The 27,797-nt window shown below is 44.2% G+C and overlaps 1 protein-coding gene across 2 annotated transcripts in view; it reads right to left on the reverse strand.

Moving 5' to 3' along the window:
• The window catches only part of TSPAN9 (tetraspanin 9), a 304,081-nt gene that overhangs the window by 216,971 nt on the left and 59,313 nt on the right, over positions 1-27,797 (reverse strand). For both annotated transcript variants that reach the window (XM_019516029.1, XM_019516030.1), the window contains one exon: positions 13,088-13,188. The gene's annotated coding sequence lies outside the window, so the exon portion shown is untranslated. The remainder of the gene's footprint in view (positions 1-13,087; positions 13,189-27,797) is intronic.

Below are 27,797 nucleotides of genomic sequence, written 5' to 3' on the forward strand. Positions count from 1 at the left end.
CTTCCGACCCTAAATCTATGAAACTATGAAACTATGATAAAATAAATGATAAATACCTATACATTTTGGTATTTGATTTTGGGTTTCTTATTATGGAAAGTCAGAGCTCCCCCTGTCCCCTTTGCCCACCAGAATGCAGGTCCAGGCCTCTCACTCCCAAGTCACAACCCACCAGCCCTGATGCTGCCCCTCACCCCCCACCTACAGCCCCCTGGCCTCCCCAGCCCTGCTGAAGGGGCCCCCAGTGGACAGGGCTATGGGGCTAGGACCCAGGTTGGCAGCCCCCTGGCCCCTGCAGCAGCACCCAAGCCCCAGCTGCTGCCCATGTGAGGGGGGGGTCAGGGGCAGGCTGCCTCCTGTGGGCTCGGGACTCCCCACCCTGCTGCCCTCCTCCAAGGCCACTGCAGGCCAGCGGGCAGGATCTGGTGCAGTGGGGCAGAGCAGGGCTAGGTGGGGAAGCTCAGTGCCACCACTAGGAGCCCCATGTCGCCCTGGTGAGGTGCCCCCCGCTTGCTTGCCAGCAGTAAGGGGCACAACTCCGTGCTGCTGCCCTCGCTGCTGCCAGGCAGGCAGGCACAGGGTGCTTTGCCAGGGCAGAATGGAGCTCGCAGCAGCAAGGAGCATCCCTGCCTGGTCCCAAGCTGTCCTGCTGAACCAAGTCCTGCCCCCTGTGCTGTGGAGGCCCTGGGGAGAGGGTAGCAGGGCAGCAAGCCTGAGCCCACAGTGGGCAATGCACATCCACCCCCCGCACACACAAATCTGGGGGGCACGTGCTCCCCCCTCTCTCCCCTGGGAGTACGCACAGTGGCAGGCAGGCAGCCAGGCCCCCCCCACCCGGGCCTGCAGCTGTCTATTCTGCCCCTGAGCCCCAAGCTCCATGCACCACCCAAGCTGGGCAGCAGTAGCAGCCCTAGTCTCAGTGCTACCCAAATCCCTCCTTCCCTTCCTCCCTATGGGGGGGTCTCAATCCCCCCTGCCAGATTTACCTGCTAGAGCTGCTCTCCAGGCTGCCTGATGGCCACACGTATGTGTGAGTGTGCACATGCACATGGTGCCCCCTGCCTGACCACCCTTCTCCCATTCCCCCAACCCCTTGCAGGCTGGAACAGCATGCAGACAGCTCTTTGCAAAAATGGAAAATCCACATTTCTCCTTTAAAATGAGACATCAGCGTTTTTTCAGTTAAAAGGGAAAATGCCTTTTTCCCTCCCATTTTTCCATGGGAAATGGAAAACCCATATCCCTGCTAATGAGCAGGAGGAAGAATAAGGACTAAGAGACCTGTTTGCAAGCACACTCATGGTTTAGGACTCCTAGCCCGCTGCTATATGTAATGTATATTATGCAATTAACTGGTTAATCATGCAATAAATTTAGAGTAGCCATACCTGCAAAGTAATTATCACATGATAAAAATGATTATCCAGTATAAAAAAAAGCCAGCGAGCTATAAAGTTAGTGCCTGAAAATGTGTAACAACTATGTAGTTGGTTTCTATCCAGCTTTAATTTGACCATGTAGCAGAGCCCCTATTACAATTACTAGCAAAGGCAGTTTGGACTGTGTCCACTGTAGGCAATCTCTGCTTGTTTGAGCAAAGGATAGCATGTTGTATTTAAATTAATCTTGACCCTTTTTAAAGCCTAGTTTTTTCCCCCTTCAATTGCAAAGTCAAAATCACAGCTAAGCAAATGTAACTCTCACCTAGAATTCTCTGTAATCTTAGTGCAGGGTGTGTACGTGTGCATACACACACATTCCTAATTTACTACAGGTACTCTTCTGCACAATTTATTCACAGAGAGAAAAAATAAAGTCAACCTAAGCATCAGCACATTCTGCTATGAACACTCTGGAATCTAATGAAAATAATCCTGGTCCAGTGTTACATACCTGTTGTGCATTATTTTAAAATGTAGATGTTGTCCTTATATATTCATGTTCTTGCTACATTCAGATTACAGAGTATATTCACACACAATGATGGATTTACAATATTTTACTGCCTGCTGCTAGCAGGGACAGTAGGCTTAAAAAAATGAACAGCCCCAGAGAGATTTTTCTTAGTGATTTATTTCTTGTGAGATGTCCTATAGCAATATTTATTCTTCAGTTAAAGCCCACATTTGTTTATCACACACCCTATTCAGAGTTATCAAAAGGTGGAATTTTATAATCAAACCATTTGCCTTGCACCTTGGAGACAAAATAAAACCTAATGCACCATTTTCAGCCCACAAAAATTACTTGTTAAATTTGCAATATCTTAAAAGCGAAGGCAAACGCCTATGCAGCAAGAACAACTACAGCACAAAAGGTTGTGCTTGTTTTGCAACAGGAAAGGAAATATTAGCAGGTTAGCACCTGAGTAATGAAAGGAAATTCAAACTGAAAATTTCAACTCAATAACAAGAAAAACTGAGAGCTAACATAGCGTAAAATAGAAGTTGAGAATCCCAATAGAGTCAACGAAGCTGTAAAATCAGATCCAGAGTAATAGAGAAAAAGTACCCAATATAGTTATTACATTAAAGTAGCACACAGAGTTTCCAAGTAAGACCAGTGCCTCACTGTATAAGTGACTGCACTTATCTACTGACCACACATACTAATATATTTCTTTTCTCAACACCTCTGTAGAAGGGGAGTAAATAAATCGTAGAGATGAGGACTGATGTGCAAATGCACTAAGGTGATGTCTACACTGCACAATGCCTGGATCAATTATCTCAAGTACTCTTTAACCGACCCCTCTACCATGGCTCCCAGTCCTGAGCAACACTGTTCTCCCTTGTATCTGATGGGAAGTTGCAACTAGCCAGCTACTGGAAAAGATCTATGCCAATCCAAGCCTGTCACTGTACAACAATCTCTTAAATCCAGCTGCTGCGTGTCTACCATCATGACACCCACTGTGATCCAAACTAGCCACACTAGGACTGCACAGCGAGACCCTCTGGTGTGAGGAATGGAGGTTGATATTACCACCAAATAAGTTCATTATCACAGATCCTACAGACTGCCCATCTGGCTTTAAACTGCCATGCTGTCAGTGGGACTTGCTGAATAGGCTCCGGACAGGGCAAGTTCTGTGCAGCCAACCTCCATCGCTGGGCTCTTCGTAACAATCCAGTCTGTAGCTGTGGCAAAACACACACTATCCCGTATTGTCAATGACTGCCCACTGGCTAAGTTCAGACGTGATTACAGCAACTGTACATGGCCACTGAGGACACTATCGCATGGCTCAGCAATTACGCACACGCTGGCTGACTAATGCCCAGGTAGGAAAATAGGGACTAGGACATTAAGTCCAACCCCCTGCATTCACAGGCAACCAAAACTGCCACTTCAAACCCTCATACACAACCACAAAGCATAGAACCAGAAATATCAAGAGTAGCCTACAACACGCAACAAAGACAAGGGCCACTGCAATACTTAAGAGGCACCTGACAACAGGGCTAGCTCTGAACGAGATACCTTGGAGTTCAGAGAGAAGTTGCCTTTCAAAGCACTTCAAAGAGCAAGCCCTGCAAATATACATGCCCTTTGAAGCACTCTAATAATAGCTGAAGTGCTCTAAATAGTACCTGTTTGAATCAGGTACTGTTCTGAAGTGTTTTGTTCCTTCTTACATGTGTACAGAACATGGCAGGAGACTCCTGGGTCCTCCACAGCTCTCCACTGTCCCCTCGCCCCGTCACGCACACACAGAGGGGGGAAGGCAAAGCGGGCTGTCAGTAGGCATGCTCCTGTGACTCCACCTCTGCTCTCCCACCACCACCAGAGCTGGGTGGTCTCTTCTCCCTGCTGTTGCCGCCTCCACAAGTGCAGGGAGCATCACTGCCAGTAGCTGCCAGAGTGCTGAGGCTCCCAATACTCAGGGTACTCTACACAACCAAAAGTGACACCCCCAGACACCCAGACCTGCACTACTGTAGCAGCAGCCAGCTTTCTAGCTATCCAGCCCCCAATCCCCATGTTCTTTTCCAGTTCCCAAAGCACAGGAAGAGGGAAAGGTCTTTGCTCTACCAGGTCTGCCAGCAGAAGGATGCCCAGGGACAGCAGAGGTGAGTGGCAGGTGAGTGCCCGCTGAGACTAACTGGAGAGTATGCTGCTGCAGCCAGTCACCACAATGTTGAAGAACTCCAGCTAGGATGTGCCACAGGGGCAGTTTGTGTCTGGGGGCTGGCGATGTTACTTTTTTAAATGTTTCCAAGTCTGTTACACTTGGAAACTTCTCAAATGTTGCATCTGCCTCTGCCTTTGGATGCCTGAACAGTCTAGCTATATTAGTGCAGCTTTACACCTGGGCTAATTTACTCTGATCCTCACAGCCAGGCCGATTAGTCTGGGCAGAGTGCTGTGCTAATGCCTCTATGCTGCTTCCAGTGCCCAAGCCAGGTTGCTCAGACATCTCTGCACAGCACTGGATTGTGTCATGTGGCCAGGAGATTTGCCCACGTGACTTTCCCAAGGTTACTAAGGAAGCCTGTGGTAGGAACAGGAAGCTGAACCCAAGTATCTCATATTCCAGCTAGCACTCAAATCATTGGCCCTCTACATTCACATAACAAAAGACTCTCCTGCACTTGCAGTATAAACAGACACGAAGAGTGGGAGAAAAGTGCACTGGTATCTTCATTTTACAGGTGCCAAACTGAGACTAGCAGGACAAGGAGATGCATTTAGATCTCTCACCAGTCCTGTACTTTAACTGAGGTCCATCCTTCATAAAAGGTCCATTTCTTCTGGAATCCTCAGACTCAGTTAGTAAACTGGATTTTAAAAATCAATCCCCAAAACATTTGGTTCAGGGAGAGAGGGAAGGGAAAGAGAGGCAGAGAGCGAGAGAGACAGAGAAGGGTTTCTAATGGCAGATTTGCTGAAAACTATTCCAAATGAAAGGTTCATTTAGAGTGACACTTTGCTGTTCTTGAGAATATGTTCGTTCATATGGGCAAAAAAGGTGGTAAGCCCACCTTATGCTCCTCCAGTCTGAGTGAACATCGGTAGAACCAGAGAAGTCTAAAGAAGCATGAGCTATAGGTTATTTACAAGCAAGAGCACAGAAGGGAATTAAGGAAAACACAGACATTTGGGCAACTATTCCTATTTTTAGTATGCTTAAGGCATCTGAGATTCCCCCCTCCCTTCTCTCTATCCATTTACAAGGGAAACGCTCTCGAAGCAGATATAAAACCCAAGAACTCCCTGCAGTTACACTGCACAACCAACAGGCCCCTCTGACCTGCCATATTTCACAACCCAAGCACACTCAGTATCTTCCCCTCCCCACTCTCCCACCCTTGACAGGTGCTCTGCAACTCCGTCTATGGCAACAGAGAGAGTGTGTTACTGGAAGCTTGACCCTGAAGGGATGTAGGGAAGCAGGTTATGCAGAAAGCATCTTGTTACCAATGTAAGAATGCAGAATGTAACTATCACATGACAGAGAGCCTGGCTCAAATAGAAAGCATAAGCCCAAGCATATTAGAGTGCACAGAGCGCTGCATCCCGAGATACCAATGGGAAGCTACAGCGAAAGTCAACGAGTGCCTAGGTCTAAAAGAGGAAAGGAGACTGTCAGACACGTTGAAGTTTTATAAGGAAGGCTGGAAAGCACATCAGAGCCTTAGACAGAAAGGCTCAGCATATATAAATAGTCAAAAGAAATGTCAAGAGAGACAGGGCAGAAAAGCTGTGTCAGAGAGACTCCAGGAGCACTTGAGAAAGGTCTCTGGCAAAAGAGCTGCTGTTTCACAGACTTAAAGGGACAGACTTTCTGGACCCAACAGCTTCCACCAAATGCTTTGTAACAAAGAGTTTTGAAAGTGCTCTGCATATGGTAGCTCCATTTTGCTCAAATATCTCTGTGTTCTCAAGGGGCACCATCCTCAACTGAGATCTTTGGGATTGTCAATTAGATGCCAACATGGGAACCACAGTCATTAGAAAATGAGCCCCAAAATTTATTACAAAAACACCCCTGCATGTTCAGCACAGAATACTAAATTAACACATTGTAAAGTTAGGAAGCCAGAATCACAGACAGGCCAGGACGAGCTCAGGTACAAGCGACCTTATTTCTGGCTCCTCGCCTTCCCTCTACCACTCTGCCCCACATTACTGTTGGGCCTTCACATTTATATGTATACGAGTGACAAATGCTGCCCTCTAACTGTCTGGGCCCTCAAAAAGGATAATGGATCTTCTATTACTGTCAGTTTTCTAATCTCCATGCCATTAACATGATAATTTTGTCTTTCACCAACCATAATTCATTTTTTTTAACCTTCCACATTATATCCACTAGTGAACAAACCTGGACAAACCAAACTGGGTAAAAGGACACAGAATCACACACACATAGTTAGAAGATTTTTTGTCCACTATACATCTAGGAAGAAAGTCTATAAACAGACCAAAATGACTGTTAAATGAGAACATTGATCAAGAAATTACTCTGGGCCAGAGTGGGCTTACTTATATTACAGCAGTGGTGGAGCCAGGGAAGGACAGGGCTGAGCTCACATCCATAACTGCTGACATGCTCCAAACCTGCAATTTTATAAGCGAGGCTAGTCTTGGCTTATTTCCCAGCAGTCAGTCTCAGCCAGACTGGAGATTGAGGGCAAACTTCCAGGACAGGAGCATGCCTGTGGACATGAGTGAGTGGAGCACACTCAGCCCCTTCCTCCCCAGGACCTGCTCCTGTCCTAGTATAGACAAGCCTCAGCAATAGTCATTGAATATGGATAGGGGTCTGAGAAGAGGGTAATAAGCAGAGAAAGTGAATATTAGCACTGATCTTGGCAAACCACCCCAAAAGTAATAACAGGATGGCAAAAGGACATCTAGTTAAAAAACAAACAAGCAAACCACTCTTTGTAGGTCAGCAGACACAGATGGCATTTAGCTAACATTCTCAAGAAGGCAGGAGAGGGAACCAACAGAGGCATTTTCTGTCACTTTTGAGAAGTCAAAGAACACACAAGATCCAGAGACCTGAAGGAAAGCAAGCGTTGTTCCATCCTTAAAAAGAGGCTCAAGAGCACAACATCAGTAGTCATTAAAACTGCCTCCATTTATAATGTGCACTCCATCACAGAGGGGGCTGTATTTCAGAGGCTGCTGAACATATTTCTCAATCTGTACTTTCCAAAATGTTTTTGGATAGTCAGAGCCAAGAAGGCCCGTGAAATAATTATCTATGTTCCACCTGAAATATGGAACTATTGTCTGCCACAGTCACAACTTTACGTGCAAGGCCAGACAAAGGGTTTGGGGGCAAAGGTCACAAGACAATTCTTTGTGGATATCCTAAATTTGACTAATTGATTTGTTTAATATAAAAATGTGGAGGGAATAGTTGAAGGTTTTGAGTTGTAGTGTGTGTGCCAGGTTATTTTGGACATGGCATAGGCATGCAAGACCTTTCTGGAGCAGTGAAATTTTCAAGCAGTTAATACAATATGAGGTTAAGAAGCAGGATGTTTCACTGGACTTTTAAGGTTTTTTGCTGGTGAGTGTTTCCCATGAGCACCTCTCCATTCTTTTAAATTATATTATTGGCTGGGGTGTATGCAAAAAATTGCACAAGGTTATCCTCATTGTTCTTGTCTCTTCCTCCTCCATAGAACTGAGAAGACACCACCTCCCAACCTCACAGAGGGACTGTGACACCTACAGCCATTAGGATTAATGATAAAAACCCTGGGGCAGGGAGACTGGGACTGATTAGTTGAGAAGCAGAGAACCAGGACAGCGAGTCTCAGCTTGAAAAGAAATAGGAATGGAGCAGGCTGGAGAGGAAGAGGCAGAAGGGGTCAAGTACTGGAGAAGAGGGAAGAAGAAGCTAAGCACGTTCCCTTGTACAGCCTGGAGTGAACCTGAGCATCCATCCCCGAGTCTCACCATTCTCTCCTGCCAGAAAACATCTATGAAAATCAATAGTGACATGGCCTGTTCCCCTTTAGCAATGGCTTACACAGAGGATGAGCACAAGTGCCAAAAATCTATGTAGTGGATGTAAAGGTTCCAACACTGCTAATGACCCATAAGAACAATATGATGTAACATGATAGAATATCGGGGGGGATGGCATTGGAAATTACTAGTTTGATGCACAGACTGGACCTCCTCTGGAGATGAATCACAACTGTGTGATGAAGGACTCTTATCTGTAGGACCCCTCATTTGCTACAGAAGCTGGAAAATATGTAGTGTACAAGGCAAGGGCTTGCAGAAATAAGAAGGACAGTCTATGGGACACAGCAGCTGAACAATACCCTGCATTACTGGATTCTATTTCTGTTTTCACCACAATGTTCCTGTGTGATGCTGGGCAAGCTGCTGAAAAATGAACTTTCCATGGGAGCTTACTAACAGTGTTTCTCATTTTCTTGCTGCCCAAGCTGAGAGTCTGAAGTTTGATTTTCAGAAGGTCTGAGCACTTGCAACTGAAATTAATGGGGAGCTGTGCTTTGAACCAGACTGCTGTATAATGCTAAATACTCTGAAAAAAAAAATCAGGCATCTCAAATTGGGCATCCAAAACTATTCTTTAGTTCCCCATGCACAAAAGGAGATCACATAACACCCTCCTCCTCCTACAAGGGTGTTGCAAAAATAAATGCAGTAACGTCTCCGATGCGCTCTGATACTGTAGTGACTGATGAACACCACCAAAAGCCTGAGGGAATTACTAGCTTAGACTCCATAGCAGAGTTTAAATAGGATAGTAAAATAAGGCATGGGGCTGCACACTGGACTATGAGGGGAAAAACCAAAATGTGGAAAAGTTATTCACTACTTGAACACCATCCTTCCTGTGCATGGAATGAGACAGCAGTGGTCACAGAAAAATAGCATGCAATACAGTCATTAGAAATTATCACAATGTATCTGCACATGGAGGCCCAATTAAGGTTGCAGAAGCAATTTTAATGTTTGTGTTTCCTACCTGTGCCATGCTTGCTTGACTTTACAACCTTAATGTTCTTTTAACGTTATATTTTGTGTGCAGTATTAGTGCAGTTTATTCCCATAATATCAGTAAAACTACCTCCACACTAGGAATTTATATCATTTTAACCTACTGAATCAGTGTGAAGCTGATATCAGCCTACCACATAATCTATTTAGACCAGGCTTTAGATTTTAACTAGCAGTTCAGGCAGTCATTTGCTCTGCACAAAGGCAACAAAATTAGAGGGAACATAAATCAAAAGTTAGTTACATCTCCAGGGCCTATTCACAGAGCAAAGGCTGCCAATAACAGAATAAGCAATAGGAGTTTCATATATTGTCCTATATGACCCTGTCCACTAAGATCTAGATCGAAGTTCATTTCTCACGAGCCATCAGAAAGCTATCAGATGGCAATAACTTTCCGACGCTACCAGCCTGGGCTGGATGCAAACCAACGATAATGATATAGGAAAGCTATTATAGCTCATTACTGATTATCACAGGAACCGTCTCATCCTCCAAGAATATTTTTCCTTAATGGCAATGGAGCAAGGAGTGCAGGGAGAGGTCTAAAAGAAGCACTGTGAAGAGGGATTTAGGCACTGGAATAAAGTGTCGTGCTGTATCCCTTAAGAGGAAATCAGATAAACTGTCACAAGTTTTGTAAATGAAATCTCATCTCATGAAGAGGTCTGAACCAGGTGACCCAGAAAGTCCCTTCTGTCCTTTAATTTTAGATTTACAGTGCTCTTGAACATTAACATCACATCTGTTTGGCCACAGTGGTTTCTTACTTTAGGGCACAGTCATTAAAACAGTAGAGGAATATGTGAGGCATAGTTTAAACAAACCAAAACACGCTTTAGTAATGGTCTCATCTCAATGTATATTAATATGTATAACAGATCAGTCCATCAGATTCTCATCTAAACAGTCTTCATCTTTCTCACAATATTTTCACAATCAAGGTGATATAAGGGTTTTGTTAGAAAATGAGAGGCAATTTTTCCCTGTTCACAAAACACCCATCAGATACAGCTGCTTCAATGAAATAGTTCTCTAAGTTTCTTTAGTGCCAACAAGACTTTTATCTTTATTTCAATTTTCTTTAAGAAGACAGACAGATGGTATATAAGCTTCTGGTTATAGCTTCTGAGAAAGTGAAGGAGGCAGCTAATAATGCCATCCCAGCCATCATTTAAAACATCTGCAGGTGGAAAGCTATTTTAAATTACTGAGAGTCCCAAGTTTAGAAACGTTGATTTCTGTGGCTGGGAAAACTTTGATAAGGAAGCATTGGCTCAGGGGTTTGTAATTCAGATGGATCACAACTGCTAGTCCTTTTATGGTCTTGATTTGGAAAGAGACTGACTATAACCTGATTACCGATAACATAGCACAGAGTGAAAGGACATTCGCTAACCTTGGCCATAAAAGGTTTAAAACATCATCAAGTCCATAAGAAGGGTCAGAGAGAAGACTGGGAGAAGAGAGACTAATGTGTTTCAGTAACACAGGAACTAAAAAAAATAAATCTGGCAAGCTTCCAAAGTGAATGACACCGCTTTCCCTTCCTGTGGAAAGTTCACGCAGCTCAGTTCTGTGAAAGCATCTGAAATAGCAGGGAGGAAGGGAACGAGGACAGGATGGAGAGGGAATCTATAGCACCGCTGATGCATGGCAAAGTGCCCAGGCAGCTGCTGCACAAATGCCAGAAGTGGGACCTTCCACTGCTTTAGCCTGGAACCTCTTAGCGTTTTGAATTACAGGCAGACACCTCTTTATGGGATTCTGCTGGAAGGCAGGAATGCAGAGGCTGCTGCTCCGTGTGTCCTTACCATTCTAGTTGCAAGCCCCTGACAGGAAAATGCCATCTAGGTAGGGCTAAAAGAATTGCTAAGGAGTCTACTTCAACATCTCTATATTTGGATGTGCAGAAATTCACACAACTGCAGGCTCTTGTGAATACATTACATCAAAAAACTACATTGATTCAGCAGTTAAGACTGGACAGCTCATTATTTTTTAAAGACAGAAAATGCAGAAGTTACGAAGTTAGAGCAACATAAAATTGAACAGGAACTCCTGAAGTTAACGCCCCTAATTTCAAAGATGAGCTGCACATTTTTTTTTAAAGTACTGCTTTTATTTCTGTGTCTTTATGACAGATAGAAAGGAATAGACAAACAGGGAGAATAAAAGCAGCTAAACCAGGACTTTTAATTTTTAAAATGTGTAATTTAAAATATATACATTTTTCTTTTTAAAATGTACCTATTAAAAATTAAAATTTAAACATAAGTTGTCATCATTTCCAGGTCTAAATTTATACTCCATTAAAATCATTCAACCTAAATAAAAGCTATTCTAGCACTACAGGTTTGCTGCCACCATTTTAAAGGAAGCCAAACCAGAGAACTGGTGGAAGTCACTGCCAGAGCACCCAGACTCACAGTCTGCTGAAGTCCTAAACCAGCTTAAGGCAACAGTGACCTTTTTTGCAGATGCAGAAAGAATATGTTTTACATTTCAGTTTCTTTAATTAATTCAGCCTGATGACTAGTTCATTCAAAGCTAACAAATCAAGTGAGACTTACAAGAGAAGGAAAACTTGTTTTTCTCTCCCCTATATGAATAAAGCTTTGTGGTGGAGAAAGGGCTGGCAACTTTGATGAGCAGCAGGCTGCCACAGATGCCATTCCCTGCCATCTTTCAGCAGCTTGCCTACCATGAAGTGCCATTCCCTACTCCGCACCCCACTGCCACAGTGCCCAAGCTGCCTTCTACCACGTGCCACCACCTGTGCCACATGCTTCATGCATCACCAACTCCCATGCCCAGCAACAGTGTGGAAGGGTAAATCCAGTGGTGACAGTAAGCAGCACATGCTGTAGGGGGTGAGAGAGCAAGGAGGGCTTCAGAGTGGGTTACTGGAAGGGGATCAGCAGTCCAGTGCAGGGCTGAGAAGGACACATAAGGCTCAGCTGTGTGCTGTTGATTCCCCATGCTGCTACAACCCATAGTATCAAAACCACTTTGTGGGCCAGATCCAGCCCGTGGCCATGGGTTGCCGACCCCTAAAGTAAAGGATGAAATCTGTTATATCGAAAATCTTAAAACACCGGGTGACTAGAAACAATCGATTCAGTTAACTATCTACAGAGAATTCTTCCTGTTTAAAATACAAAACATGTGGCTAAACTTACTTTTTTCTTCTGTCCAATATGTTTAAGGCTTTATTTAACTAACAGACCACATTTCTGTTTAACAAATATGAAAAACAATTTGTGCAACCGTAACAGAATTCTACATGTTCATCCAAATACAGCTTGACAAAATCACGACCAGAAGAATACATTATCTAGTAAATAAGAAATGTGATTCACCACTTTCTAACACGTTAAAATTGGAAAAATGAAGGGTCTTAAAAACATATTTTAAGTCATAATTACTTGAATAAATGTGCAAAGATACAAAGTATACTCCTGATTAGTAAAGAGGTGTTAAATTATGCCAGTTATTAAAAATCAACCTACCTTCCTATTATAAAGCAAGTCAAAATGTAAATGACTAAAATTGATTATTTAAAGGAAGGTTTCCTGCTTGCTGATGTAAATTATGATTAAAATTGGTGATTTAAATAAATTTGTCTTGTAAAATAAGGTTTGTGATTTTAAGTGTGCATCATTTTTTTAAACACCCAAACAACCTAAAATTTAAAGTTTGGGGGTTTTTTCTGTCCCGCTAGAAGTTATTTTTGGGGTGATTCCAGCAGAGACTGGGAGTTCTCATATCTTACTCTAACTACTAAAGGAATCTTGTGAGGTAGACAAGATCTGAATTCTAATGATAAAAGAAAATGAGAAAACATGAAAAAAATTCCCAAACCATTATACCTTGTAAAACATGAAAAATGTGTACAAACATGATTTTTCTCTCTGTACATCACATCTAGTATAGCATCGACCAATCTTTGTAAACAGCACTAATGGTTTTAAAGAAAAAAAAGGAAAGAGAACAAAAATATCTATGAAGAAATTAACACAATTCTTTGATAGCTTTCATGTTTTCACACTTAACAGAAATCAAATGAAGAGGTATGGATTCATACCTTTTACAGTTGCTACTGTTGACTGGAAAACGTTTTCTGCACAGCTGGATTAAGAGGGCAGTGGCACATCTGTTGATATCAAAATCCCTGTATTTTCACAGCTGAAAAAGAAACAATTTGTTTAAAAACCAATGTTTACAATTTATAGAATGCAACAAATGAGGAAAAACTTGTGGATAAGTAGGAGAGAATGGAAGGTGAAACGTTAAATGGAATATATGCTAGCACTGGCAAGTGCCCATTTACCTTTTACAGTTTCCAAGAATATAAGCATCTCTTTGGCTAATATAGCTGGCATCCTCTGAATATGGAGAGGGTGGCTGACAGAGGTGTCTTTAACCCAATACCATGTTGCCATTATTTACTATACATTACTGATATTGGAGGTTCAGCTTTCCCCCTCTTTTGCATTTCTCCTCTAAAAAAGATAACACCAATTCTCAAATCTGTAGGTTGTGGGGAGAGGCCAGGCTGATGGCTGATGCAGTTCATGGCTTTCTGCTGACACTGCACTTGGCTCCCAAAACAAAATCTCCCTATTAGAAGTTAGGATAGCTGGGGTACAGAAGGTCCTATCATGCCATATCTGAGTTACCAGGGCAGTTTCTCCAAGATGTAACATCTCCATGCTAGAAATATGCTCCACTAGATGCATGTAAGGTGCAGCTCCTTATTGTGGATACCAACTAAACAAGATACAGGCACTACATAGGCATAGTAAGTTTTATTAGAAAACACATTGATCTGCAGCAGTGACTGAAGAGGAAGGCCAGGCTTCTTACTGCCATACTTGGCCTGGGACTCATGAGTTCATGGTTTCTACTCATTCTGCCACAAACTAAATAGGTGACCTGCGACAGGTTGCCAAATATCTCTGGATATCGTTTCCGTGCCTGGAAAATAGTTCTTCTCTTTGTCTGCCTTGTCTGCTTGCACTGTAAGCTCTTTGGTGCAAGAACTCTCTCAAGTGGCTTATCTTCATTGCAAAGTCACTGTGCATTCTGGTGTATGACATGGTTTTTCCCCCCAGGAAGGAACTCTTATAGTATAATAAGATTTGTACACCAAAGCTGCAGAAGGAAAAATACCAGGTAATTGAAATTAAGTACTGGTGACTCGAAGGGAAGCCCTGAGATGCCAGTGAGAGCCTGCAAATCTAGGTAGGGAAAAAAGGACAAGCATGCATGGTAGTACCTGCCTGCACATACCAAATTGTCTTGGGACATGTTAGGGCTTGGGGTCCACCACATCACCACAGCAGAGAACAGATGGGGAGGTGAGGAAAGCTGTAGCAAACCATGGCCACCCTTCCCTGTGCATGCCCCAAACCAGCTTTTGAAGGGTTGCCTTCTAGGGAGGACAGTGATACTTAATAAGGGTTCCACATCACCCTGGGATCCTGCAAGATCCTTTAAAGGGTGCTGTGGGGTGACATGCAATATTGGCACTGTGAGGTGTGCAAGCACCTGTATGATTCAGAAGATAAACCCAGAGACTTCATATTGAAATCTACATTTTCAGAACCATTCTGACCTGTTGTGGTCTGAGTTCTTTCCAGCAGAAGAACTGCTCTGTTATTTTTCCATAGACAAAAAAGGAATGAAAATTAAGTGCTGGAATTTTCTGAGGGGTGCACAAGTCTAACAAGGGGTGACTTCAGACTATAAAGGTTGAGAACAACTACTCTAGGAGTTGCCAAAAAAGTGGAAGGGCAGGGGAGTTGGGGGGAAGGGATGTAGCGGCCCACTTCTACCTTTCCTGTGCATACCTCAAACCAACCCTGAACAGATCATCACCTCCATCAGTCCCTCTCGCTGGACTGAAGCCACAGCTCCTCTGTCCCATGTGTCCCAGGGTAAGCTACCTCTGTGGGAGCAGGATTCTCATACAAACCCCATACTCATTCCCTTCACCCCCTGCCTCATCCTTATGAGCAGCTGCAATATGGAATTTTCCCGAACATACCCTTTTTGCTGGGTGCATATGCAGGAACACATGATGACTTGGGCTTCTATTGAGGTGTTGCCCCTAACCCAGCTCTCAGCATGCAACACATAAAAACGTCTCTTATTTTAGTAGTGTTTTATGTCTGGGCCAGCAGGTCTATCCTGGGTGTCAAGTTAAAACTAAGTGCTAGCTACATTCAGGCTGGCAACCCACCCACTTTGCAGTGAGAATGAAAGCTAAACCACTCCAGTGCTGACTGCCCTCCAGTGCTTTCACAGGATTTCTGCTCCTCTCCAACTATATACCCGGAAGAACCATTCTCCCACAATTCACCAGAATGGCTCAGTTTCATGTGGCCCAAAAAACCATGGGCTGTGCATCCAGAAGTCCCAAGGTCACTCATGGGTGAGTGTGGCACTAGTGTGGATACTGCTGCATGAAAACACCTGGATACAGCTTTGCCTTGCAGCTGTCACTCCCATGCTAATCACCCTTGCTATGTGTATGCATGGTAACTGGCACTGTTGGCGACTGATCTCCAGCAGTGCTGCTATACTCTAAATAATAATGTTTTCTTCCCCAACAAAGAAAATTTTGAGACTGAGCATAACTGACTCTAGCAGATTTTGCTGCCTGTTATTTCAGGCTGGGTAGCTATTCATGGTCTTAGATTGCCAGACACTAAAAGGTAATAGTGAAGAATTTAACCAATCAATATTCCTTTTGGTTGCTTCATCACGTACGTAGGTACACTTAATTAAAAGTACGCAAAAACAATGCAATTGCTACTGACAGCCACTCCCAATTCTTCTGTTGTGATCTATCACTTGACAGCATCTCATCTTCTTACGCAGTTCTTTCTTCTTAAAAAAAAAGTGTATAGATGTTTCCTGAACAAAAGACCTAACTAATATTCCCTCATTCATTTTATTAAATGGTGCTGCAGAGTCAGCACCCTATAATCATTTTAATATATGGACATGGCAGTTCAAAATAAAAGTCTTACATTTATTCTGTGTTACAGCACCTTCAGCATAAATCACACACTGCTGGATATTCTGCATGTTAATGTGAATCACAAAACTATCAAGTCTTGAACCAAGATTGTAATACAGACTAACCAGCTGATGATTTATTTAGTACATTTATAATAACTCTATTGGTTGGCATTGTGAGATTAAAATCAATATAAAACATCACAATAAAATATAAGATCTGGTTAGCCCCAAACGGACCACCAACCAGCTACTGCTGCCTGCTCTCAGGATTTTATCCCAGGACTTGCAATATCTGTCTTATCTAAAAGCCCCAGCTCTTGGGACCATACAATTAAAGCAGACCCAACTTCGATTTAAAAATAAAAGACTAAATCCTATGTCCCCGTCACAAACCAAAGTGAAACTAACAGTAACTACAATTTGTGGCACTTACACACGTTTTGGATTCTATGTAGCTACACTTGCTCTGCACAGCCTTTCTTGGTACTGTACTGCCCAGAGGGCTCCACTCTGGCCACTTAGGATCCCAGGCAGAATAGAAACATCTGGGCAAGCATGTGTGGCCAAACAAGACCTGAAACTTTAGCCAGAAAAAAACTGTCCTTAGCAGATGACTGATGCCAAAGAAGGAAGGTCCTTAAACCTTTCAGCCCAATAGTCTAGTGGCAACTTGCCCAGAGAGCAGGAGACCCAAGCTCTAGAGCCCCTTCACCCAGAGAAAATTTGAATCAACATCTCCTGCTTATCAGCCAATGCTCTAAGAACTGGGTCATGGGATGGGCATTACCCAAAACACCTTCTAGCCCTCCTCTTGGAGATGGCACACTGAACAGCCAAAAGGGAAAGATAAGGTGAGGCCAGAAAGAGGAGAAGTGAAGGCAGAAGGAGGAGGAGAGCAAGCCAGAGGGAAGGTGGCTCAGTGGCATGAATGCTGCCCTGGAAGAAAGGAAGGAGACCAATATCCCACTCCTGTTTATCCATTTTACCCTATGAATATTAAATACATGATATAGAAAAGTCATTAGGGGCCAGGGTGATTCTGACTTAATAAATGGTCCATGAGTTTACAGAAAAGGATTTCTTGCTTTCTAAAGGTCTAGGCAACAAATAGCTTTATTTATTAGTGGAACTGAGTCAAAACCACATACACAGCAATTAAAAGATGAAGTATCATGCTCAGGCCTAAGAGTCATGTAACTTGGTAATTCAGTCACATTGTTAGGTGCTGTCTAGTTTCTAGCATCTGATAGTCATTTTAATAGTCAAGGAATCCAAGACATAACCAGCAAGTATTTTGTCCTTTAGGAGCCAACAGTGACCACTGTGCTACAGAAGGTGCTGCCTGGAGGAGTTTTGTGTCTAAACCAACAGACAACACAGTGTGAACCAGGAGTCTAAGAGGATGGTGCTAGCTTAGAGTTTAAGAATGAAATCCTGGCCCTCTTGATTTCAGAGGGCCAGAATTTCATTCCATGCTTTGCTGACCTAGACTGGCATTTGTTGATCTTGTGGTAGCAGAGACGCTTTAGAGCAGGGGTGGACAAAATACAGCCTATGGGCTGGATCCGGCCTGCCAGGCAATTTCATCCGGGCCACAGGTGCCCACCAATTAATTGTACCCCACCTAGCCCACACACCTTGCTCCCACCCTCGCGTGCAGAAGGGCCCATCCCAGCCAGCATACACAGCTTCCAGGAGGGGCTGCGGCTGCCATTGGTGCAGTCGCTGGGGGACCTTCTCACCATCCCTGGCCTCCACCAGCTCCTATTGCTGTCCCTGCTGCAGCGCATCAGGTAGGGACGGAGTCCCAGCAACTGTTCATGGCAGCAGGGACTGGGGAAGGCAGCCAACTCCATCACTCAGGGCTTCCCCAGTGGCGTGAGAGTGCCAGGAGTTCCCTGAAGCCCCGTGTGATAGAGGCAGACCAGCCTGGCTCCACTCCTTGATGCCATGTGCAGTTCCTGGAACTGGCTGGAGCTGCGCATCAACAGGCAGCAGCACCTGCACAGGTCATGAGCACCCCGAGGGTCCCTGCCGGCTGGTGGCAGGGGTCTCCATACCCCCCCATACCTCACAAACTCCACATACCCACACCCTGCCCCCACAACCCCTCCACATAGACACACACCCCACAACATACCCTATACCCCCTGACACACAGAGCCACACCCCCTCACAAACCTCCCACACACCCCACTACACACCCTCCCAACTCCCACACACAGTATACAAGAATAAGACTTTATTTTTGAGCTATTATGCAATCATCTCTATCTACAGTACACAAACACAAATCATGACCAGAAATATTGTCTGAAATAAAATTAAAATATGTTATAGCAGATGTTTGACTTTTAATATACGATTTGTTTTTTTCCTGGTTCCAAGATGGCAACCCCTCCCTCCCAAAGAAGTACTACTGGGGGCAACGGAAGGGACTTCCAGTGGCAAAGGTCAGGGGATAGGGGTGGGACTCTGGTCCCAAGATGGTGACCAGGGGGCAGGGCACCTGACTAGTGACGGGGCTACTCTTGCAGCCCTCGACAGCTCACCAAAACACACTAAGTGGCCCTCCAACTAAAATAATTGCCCACTCCTGCTTTAGAGGAATGGTAATGGTTACCAGACTTGGGGGAAGGAAAGAAACTTCCCACAAGTCAGGGACCACTGGTGGAAGGGAAGGAGGGGGTCACCCTCTGATATAGTATTGTCCACTTTCTAGGTAAAATATGCCATGATCATCCTAATAAATGCCCTGCCATTGCCAGGGCCAAAGGCAGTGGTGGTGCTCCTTTCCTCTTCCTAAGGCATATGGTAGTTTTTGAGACCTTTGGTTTTGCGTGCTAGCCATGCTAGTTTGTCATGGCATATTAGAAAGTGATTTGTAATCATGGCACATATGAAAGACCAGAGTGGATGTTTCTATGGACCCACTTGGACCTAACATCTGCTACATAGTTGCCTGCAATTACCAGGACAAGAGTAATTAGCCCAGACGATCGCTTCTAGTCCTACTGTCCTATGTCCGGTGAAGACACAATAGACAATCATCACCTGAGGGAAGGGAGAAGAATCCCAAAAGCATTTTTGATTGTATGGGGGTCTCATGATTTATATACATGTGAAGGACCCGGTTTGAAGTAGGGTACATGTTTAACTTGGTAAAATACTTTCAGAACGTGGCCCAAAGAATCAAAACTCTTTAAAATAGAAGCTCATGGGTACAAGCTGATTTTACTCTTCAAGATCTACCAAGATAATTTATTTCTTTGCAATTACAGTTGCCTGATTTTAGAAAATTAACCAGTGTGACATAAAATGGTAAGAGTGTAGTAGCTACATTTACTTGCAGAAATTATCTGTGTTTCACCTTTTAAAAAGTGACAAAAATCAAATCATGTAATGAAGAAAACTATGAAGGTCAGAATTTTTTTTTACTGGCAAAACTACAGTTAAGGCGAACATTTTCAAACTTGTTTGCGTAAAGCTAGGCACCACGGCACATGTTTAAGTTCAGTTTCTAAAAAAGCCACTCATCTGCAACTCTCATTGAAATAAACTCTAAAGCAGTGGTTCTGGACCTTTTTCAGTCAACGTACCCCTTGGTCTCAGAGTGAGACTTCACGTACCCCCTTTCAATGGGAAATTAATTTTTTAGGCCCTTCAACCTGTGTTAGACAACGTATGAAATATATCTCGCGTACCCCCTGATGAGGCTTCACATACCGCCCCGGTTCAGAACCGCTGCTCTAAGGGATGAATTATAAAGCCAGCTGTCTACCTTTAAGCACTAAAGTTTGAAACTTTGGGTTTGAGATAAACTAATTGATATAGCCCCATATTCCAGACAATCTGAACCAGAAAGAAACTGTGTGGAGTAAGCTTGAAAACATGGACTGCAAGGAACTGAATAAATATGGACTTTATCAGAGAAGACTCAGGAGGAAAAATCTAATTAAATTTATTCTTATGATCACACCATTAACTTAAATATTTTCTAATAATACTGACCATATTTCATGTTTAGATTCAACTGGACAATTTTTTTTTTTTAGACAAAAGAAGAGAGATTTAGCACTGTAAAAATTAAGTGATATCCTGAGGTAGGTACAGTCACCCACCCTGGCTATCTTCAGCACTCTTTCCTGCTCAAGTGCAGGGGAGAAAGACCCAATGATCTGTAAGGTCCCTTCCAGCCCGCAGCATCTATGAAACTATGAATCCAATTAAAAACAATGGCATTTTTGCTACAGACTTAAACAGATGTAGATTTGAACCCAAAAAGCAAACACTAGAGGTTTCAAAGTGCACCGTGTGCTTTAATTTATTCTAATGAACCAAAACCACTAAGCACTCAAAACTTTAAACCAAAAGCCAAGGTTTCCACTGATCAGATTTTATTTTTAAAATTTTAAAGATGAAAAATAAAATGATGATCTCCACTGACACCAGCTGTGATAAAACCATAAGGCTCGGCTTTAAAAGCGACCATGGAGTAAAGCACATTTAACACACACTCTTCGACCCAAATGAAACAAATCCATCATCACGCTATACATGGCTGGCTGTTCCTAGAAGTCTACCAACAGTGAAAATAAAGGGGGCACTAATGTTTGTGAGAGTGACAGGAAACCTAGCAGAGGATGAAATGTTACACAGAGATATTTACAGATATTTTCCTGTGAGAAAAGAATGGGAGGAATGTAGCTTGCCTGTTACCAAATCCTCTAGAATACTGGGCTACATATTACAGCCAGTAGGTTTGGAAAGGGAGGGGCAGCGAGGGTAGAAACCCAAACTTTAGCTTGAAATCAGAAAAAGCTTGCCTTAGAAATTCGAACCAGCAGTTAGAAATATGTAACATAATACAGAACCCTCCTAAAAAAAGATACTCAACTTCCACAGACACTGAAAACAAGAGAGACCTTATACTGTATATGTGAGGTCTACAGTTGCAGCCAACACTGGGTTTAAAATGTAGTTGAAATAAAGCCAAAATACTAAAGCCTTTTATTATCCTGCAGGGACCTATTCATAAGGAAATGACATGGACAAAAATCTGTATTTCCTTCGTTTTCTTTTTTTGTGAACAGTGCTGCAGATTGTAGGTGTAATTCATCAATAAAAATGTGGACAGAGCAGAAGATAAATATATGCACAGAGAAAATTAAATAGGAACAATTAAGTGTCAAAAGAAAATAAAACAAAAAAGGGCTTAGGTGACATTTTGGATGAGTCCTCTCGAGATGCATGGACATGGCACGATATAGCTCAACTTTTCTTTGGCTTACGACAGAGTTCTGCGGAGCACTCTCATCAGGTAGCTAGAGAAGTGTGGAGTAAGCAGAAGTACTATAACACGAATAACAGTTCGAAAGAAGTAGCTATTAATGGTTCAGTGTCAAGTAAGAAGAGTATCTACAGTGGTCCCACAGGGGAGCCGTTTTGGGTCTAGTGACCAGGCAATGATTTACTTAACTGCCAGCTGGGAGCAGAGAGTGGGGAGAACCTGGGGTTGACACAAAAAACTGGGAGGGACTACTGCCGTGGGAGGATAGGATTAACCATTACCCCACTGCTATCATGCCAAGGATATGCAAGCACATACCCTAGGACCACCACTACGGAGCGTGGATGTTGCCATGCTATGTCACTGCTTAAAAAAATGCTGCCACAAAGAGCTTGCTACACAGAAGTAATGGCAGAGATCAGCCAAAGAGCAGTCTAAATATAGAGCAAACTTGGACAAACTGGAGAAAAATGTGATTGCACTAAAAAAAAAAAGACAAAAAACCTTAAAAAGAAGAAGAAGACTGCAGATTTGTAGTTAATGAAGTTAGTAGTCACTTGGCAAAAGAAAGAGTCAGTAGGCAGGAGTGACTGAGACTTGCAAAAGACGGCACATATGCTACTGAACTGTGGTAATAGGATTATCAGCACAAAAAAGCAAAACTAGGTCATTACTCCTCTTCAACCAGCAGAGGCTAGATCCCAGTTGTAGTGAAGAATTCAGATTAGGGACCCCTTGCTTGGATGTCTTGATTAAAGACCATCCTCACCCAGGCTCTAGCTCCACAGCACAAAGGATGAGCAGTCTTCAGCTTCCTTTGTGAAAAAAATCAACTATATTCTTCTATGTGCCATCAGGCCTGCAGAATCTAACACTAAGCAAAGAGAGGAACAACCAGTGCCTCATTCCTGAACGTGACCTAATCCCACAGCCAGCAATTCATGAAACACTGAAGGGAATATATTCTGCTAGTAGCATAATTGAAGAGGGGGACAACCAGAGCACCAGCCTCAGGCACTGAGCAGAGGGGGACACAAAAACAGCAGCCAGCCCAGCTGCCACCCCTGGCAGCCCACCCATTAACAAAGCCCCATGCTGCACTGCTCCCCAGGTACACCTCTGCGTGCCACCCCATGCAAATCGCTTTTAGTGAAAGCCAAGAAACAGAACTGAGTCATTTACAGACTGCAATCAACCTGCGTCCCTTCACAAGTAAGCTGCTCCCACTCACCCTAAAACTTTCCACGGGGCCTTCCAGTGGGAGACAAACACTTTAGGACACTAGAATAAAGAGGGCCATTTAGGTCTTAGGGTGGAGGATATCATTTAAAGATACCTTACAGCACAAGGACCACCCGAGGCTACATTTAGACACACTCCCAGGGTTCCCAAAGGGATAGCTACCGTAATTAGCAGCCATCTAAGCTCCTAGAATTAAGGATCCCCTCCACAGATTTTACCATGGGGCTACAAACTAAAGCCATATAATAGAAAGCATCCTTCGTAGGGTCTTATAATTTTAGGAAGACAACATACAGGCCATACATACAGGCAGGAATGGCCAGGCCTATAGTAGAGGGAACCTCTCCTGAGACCTCACCATGGAAGCTAAGTGGCATTCAGGAAACACTCTTCAGCATAAGTGATTTAACAGTCACAGCTGTCTCTCTGTAGCCCAGTGGTTCTCAACCTTTTTTGAGTCAAGGCACCCCTCAATAGACTCAAGGAGCCCCACAGAAAATGCTAGCTCTCAGTTTTCACTCATTTTTTGCCTAGAGAAAAATAAAAGCAATTCTTCTGTTGCAAAAAATGCAGGAAGACTGCAAGAGGGCAGAATGCTTTTAGCATTATGGATTCCTCTTTGAAATCTCCAAGTTTATTTTGTGAACCATGTTTGCATACCTAACAGCACTAACTTTGCATGGCAACTCACAGCACCCTTGAAAAGATTTCAAGGCACACCTGGGTGCCACCACAACCTGGTTAGGAATCACTGCTCTAAACTGACTTTCTCAGACAAGGTGACAGAGAATGTAGTGATGAATTATCTTCAATAGTACCTAACCCCCTTAGGTATCCCAGGCTCCTTCTAGTTGGGCATCAGTCCAGGATATAGCTCATGCTGATGGATAAAGTTCCTTTAGGAAGAGGCAAGCATCATTATGTCAGCGCTCTTAGATCTGTACAGAGATTCTGCCACCCTTAATGTTTAGGTAACAATGACTCTCCACAAACTGGCCTTGTGGGAGGTGCAAACCACTGAGTTGGCTTCTCTTCCACCTCTCAACAAAAAAGTCTCAAACAGTTAAAAGCAAGGCAGGTGCTCTTCCCCTCTGAAGCCTCTCTTCTGTAGAGTCCCACAAGGCTCAATTCTGCATCAGTCTCAACTTTTATTTTAAAACCCTTTCAGAAACTATGAAATGTTCGAGATCTGGATATCACCAATACAGACAGCCCTTAGCTCTGCTGCATCTTCAGATCAAAAGCATGTTAAGTGTCTGCCTGTTCAAGTGTCCAGGAAAAGTTAGCACCTAGATGTGGAACAGTTGGTTAAACACCAATGTGAGCAAGACAAAGTATGCTCATTTGAAGAGGAGAGCTTTTGATCAACTATTCCAAGTAATGGTTTTGCCCTCCCCAGCAAGAGCCAGTTCTTCAGTCACTTTAGGATGGTGACATCTCAAGGTCTTTTTGGACTTGCTGGCACTTTTGAACACTCAGACATTTTCTTTACTGTCAAGGAAAATTTCTTCCTCCATCTCTAGCCAACACTGTCTAATACATCTTCCCAAGCACTCATCACCTCCAGATTCAGCTACTGAGATCCGCTATGCCTGGGCCCCGGGGACCTTCTATCTAGCTCAACATGCAATGTCTCAGCTAATAAATAACACAAGCTTAACGGAATGCATTACATCAGTGTTCTGTTGGCTGTATCGCCTTCCACTCACTTCAAGATCCTGGTCTTTATTAACAGCTTATGTTTTGCAGACAAACAAATGGACCAAACACTGGCTTCTTAGGAGGCACTTTCTCCATGATTCATGACAAGAACCCTGAAGTTGGCCAATACCAGTGCTTTATCTGGTTACAAGGAAAGACATTTTCCTCTAGCACTTTTGTAGTTCCAGCTCACCAGACAGTGCATCAAGCCCAGACATTACCCATCTTCAGAGGAAAATATAAGATACACTTTGATCGCCTCACAAAGAGATAAAAGAGACTTACTGCAATAAGGGCTCCACAAAACAAACAAACAAAAAAATCAACACCCAGATAGAAATTTCATGTGTGCTCTAGCAACGTTTAACATGGAGAGGTGAAAAAGATGACAGTACTGCAGACGGAGTTTTGCTTTAAATTGTGTTAGCTTATCTATACCATAGCGGTCCATACCTCTATCATCTGTGCCTACATATTATAAAACAGGGGTGTGAAACTCATTTGCCCTTGTGGGCCAAATCTGAAAATTCAGCAGTAAGGCAAGTGATAGTGACATAAACCCCCACAGCTGCCAGCAACAGGGGATACAAGCCACCACTACTTGCTCCACTGCTACAGAACTGCATCCCTAAAAGGGATCCTATAGCAGGAATTCAGCAGCATTAACCCTCTGGATGCTGGGGCTGCTAACACAGCAATAGGCAGCCACAGAGGTTAACACCACCACCACTTGCCCCAGCACTGAATTTCTGCACTGAGGTGGGTCTTCTCGATCACAAAAAGCCTTGCAGGCTCAATGACCTACCTCCATGGGCTGTATCTGGCTCCTGGGCTTTATGTTTGTCACCCCAGTTATAAAGGATGATGAAAGAATCATACTAGACAAGTGGTTGGTAAAGTAAGGCCTTGGATCGTAAGAAAAGCTGAAGTGAATTAGTAGTTTTAGGTGCAGATGGCAAACTAAAGAAAGAATAGCGATAACAGTTATGCATCAGGCAAGGGGACATTCTAATTTACATTTATTTGTAGGCAATTTTATCCGACACATCCTTGCAGCCCCAAAAAGACACTCAAATAGAAGAGGAATGATTTTACAGACAGTTTAATTTAGTTCCTGAGCTAACAAATGCAGGGAAAATGCAGGATCCTTTTCAAAGTAAACAGTATATGTCAAAAGGATACATCTGCCAAGAGACTATGGAATACCCCTGCTGGAAACAGTCAAGTCAGGAAACTCGTCTCAGGGATGGTTTATAGATAACTGAGTCCTGTTGGACAAATTAATGGTTCTCCAGGTGTGGACAGGCAAAATAATGCCCACTGAAAAAGGAGGGAGATTACAATACATTACACTGAATCTGCTGTAACTGTTTCCTATGTCTTCTTGTTTCACCATAATTAGAAGCTAAACCTCAATGTTTTACCACCTGCTTCATTTAGAAGTAAATCACTGTGGTTTAGCTTCACTTACTGTGAGACAGGAGTGGATGAGCTGATGCACACTTAGGGCACATCCAAACATGCAAACATGTGCACTTGCAGCAGCTCAAATAGGAGCAGCAAAATTTGAGCCGGGGATTTTTGCATCAGTGTACGTGCCTGGACATGCACTTTGCTATGGGGCAGGTTGTGCCACTTGGGCAAAATAACCCTGCCCAGCTCCTCCCAGATCTGAGCTAGGGGGAGTTTGAGCCTGAGGCCAGCACCTGTGCTGGCCCCAGCAGTATAAAAACCTGCCCTGTGCTGGCCCTAGCAATATAAAAACCTGCCCTGGCAAGCAGCTGAGGGCTACTTGCTCTCAAGAGCTTCTGAGGTCACAGACACCCTGGTCTCCTGCCCCTTCTGTGGGCAGAGGGAGACCCTGGCACACATGACCCTCGAGTGTGCCAGGCTGCAGCCCCTCCACCTCCACCTCCAGAACCTCCTCCTGAGGTTCTGGTTGAATTTCACTCCCCACCGTTTTGTTGTTGGTTATCCCATCTGCAGCCCCACCAAGTCCCAGGACCTCTTGGTCAACCTCCTTCTGGCCCTGGCCAAGTGGGCCCTGTATTTGACCAGGAAGGCGGCTCTGGCTGGGAAGGTGCCTGGAGACTACAGGGCCACTTTCCTCTCACTTGTCCACCCACGTTTCTGGGCACAGCATCAGTGGGCGGTGTCCACCGGCTCCTTGGATGCCTTTGAGAACTGGTGGGTATGGCCCAGAGGGCTCTGCTCGGTTTCCCCCTCCAGGGCACTTACTTTCACTTTTGGACCCTTTGACCCCCACGTCATTCCTATCCTGTTTTTTTCCCTTACTTGTCCCACAAAATCAGTTGTTCCATTCATCCATTAGCTCCCATATAGTGGGGCTACTAGTTTACCGGGTGGGCCTTAAGAGTCCATGGCAATTTTGAATGGACAAATAGACAAGAGCTTCTGGGGCCCGGCCAAATGATATCTGTGGACACTACCCCCTTGTGCCAGCTGAACTGCTGAAGCAGCCCTAACTGACAGTTTCCTGCACCCTCTACCCACTGAAGCAGTCTAGCAGTAGGGGCTGCTGCCTGGCTATGACCTGCTGCCACCTGCAACAGCATGTGGCTCCAAGGCTGCGGGCCTCCCAGACCTGGATGGGGACTTCATGGCCGTAGCAGAGGCATCTGCACTTCTGGGCCAGCTGCCAGCAGGCTGTGGCTGCACAGCTGGCCTTTATATGACACTACTGCCATGTGTGCTGCCGCCCTGCCATCTGGACAGCTATCACCTGGATGATGTTCTCAGTGTAGTGGCCTGCTTTGAACTGTCCCAAGTCGCCAGAAGGTCAGCCACCTCCAGCTAGGTCCCAGGTGCCATCCGTGAGAAGGCTCCTCTGCCTGGGTCCTGCCACTTGCCTCACTAGCAGAAATTCTGGTGTTCCCTATTTAAAAACTGCAAAAACTCTGATAAAAAAAATCCCAAATTCACTCTTTAAAATACCCCAAAATCCATGTTCTTCCACAATTAAAGAGAGAGAGAGCAAGCGAGCAGTTGGGTAATGTTTTATTAATATATTTACAATGTTAAAGTAATCTGGAAGCCTACCAGTGTCTCTATCATCATAGTAAAATAAATTCTAAATATCTAGATGTTTTGATGTTTGCTTTTCTTATCAGAGAACAATTAGAGGTCCCCCTGACCCCTTCACTAACAAGGACGTCTCATCCTATCTAGCAGCTGGGCACAAGGGGTGCATGCCGGGGGGATTTGGAGTTTGCAGGATGGAGGTGGGAAATGGGTGTGGGGAGATGCAGGTGGGTGTGTGGGTGGATGTGGAGGGATGTGGGGAGGCATGGGGTAGGTAGGTGTGGGAGAACTGTGTGGAGGGAACTGCTCAGGAGGGGTGCCCCCCACACAACATGGACTGCCCCACCCCGCAGGGCCCTAACTCCCCACTCCCCTCTGCAGGGCCGCAGCCCCCACCCTGCAGGGCCCACATGCCCCTGCACAGCCCACAGCTCACCAGCAGCAGGTGCTTCCTTAGCCTGATGAAGGGTTTTTCAACTGAAAACCTTGC

The sequence above is a fragment of the Gavialis gangeticus genome, unplaced genomic scaffold (genome assembly GCF_001723915.1).
Source record: "Gavialis gangeticus isolate Ggan-Ray unplaced genomic scaffold, GavGan_comp1, whole genome shotgun sequence".
Lineage (NCBI taxonomy): Eukaryota > Metazoa > Chordata > Crocodylia > Gavialidae > Gavialis > Gavialis gangeticus.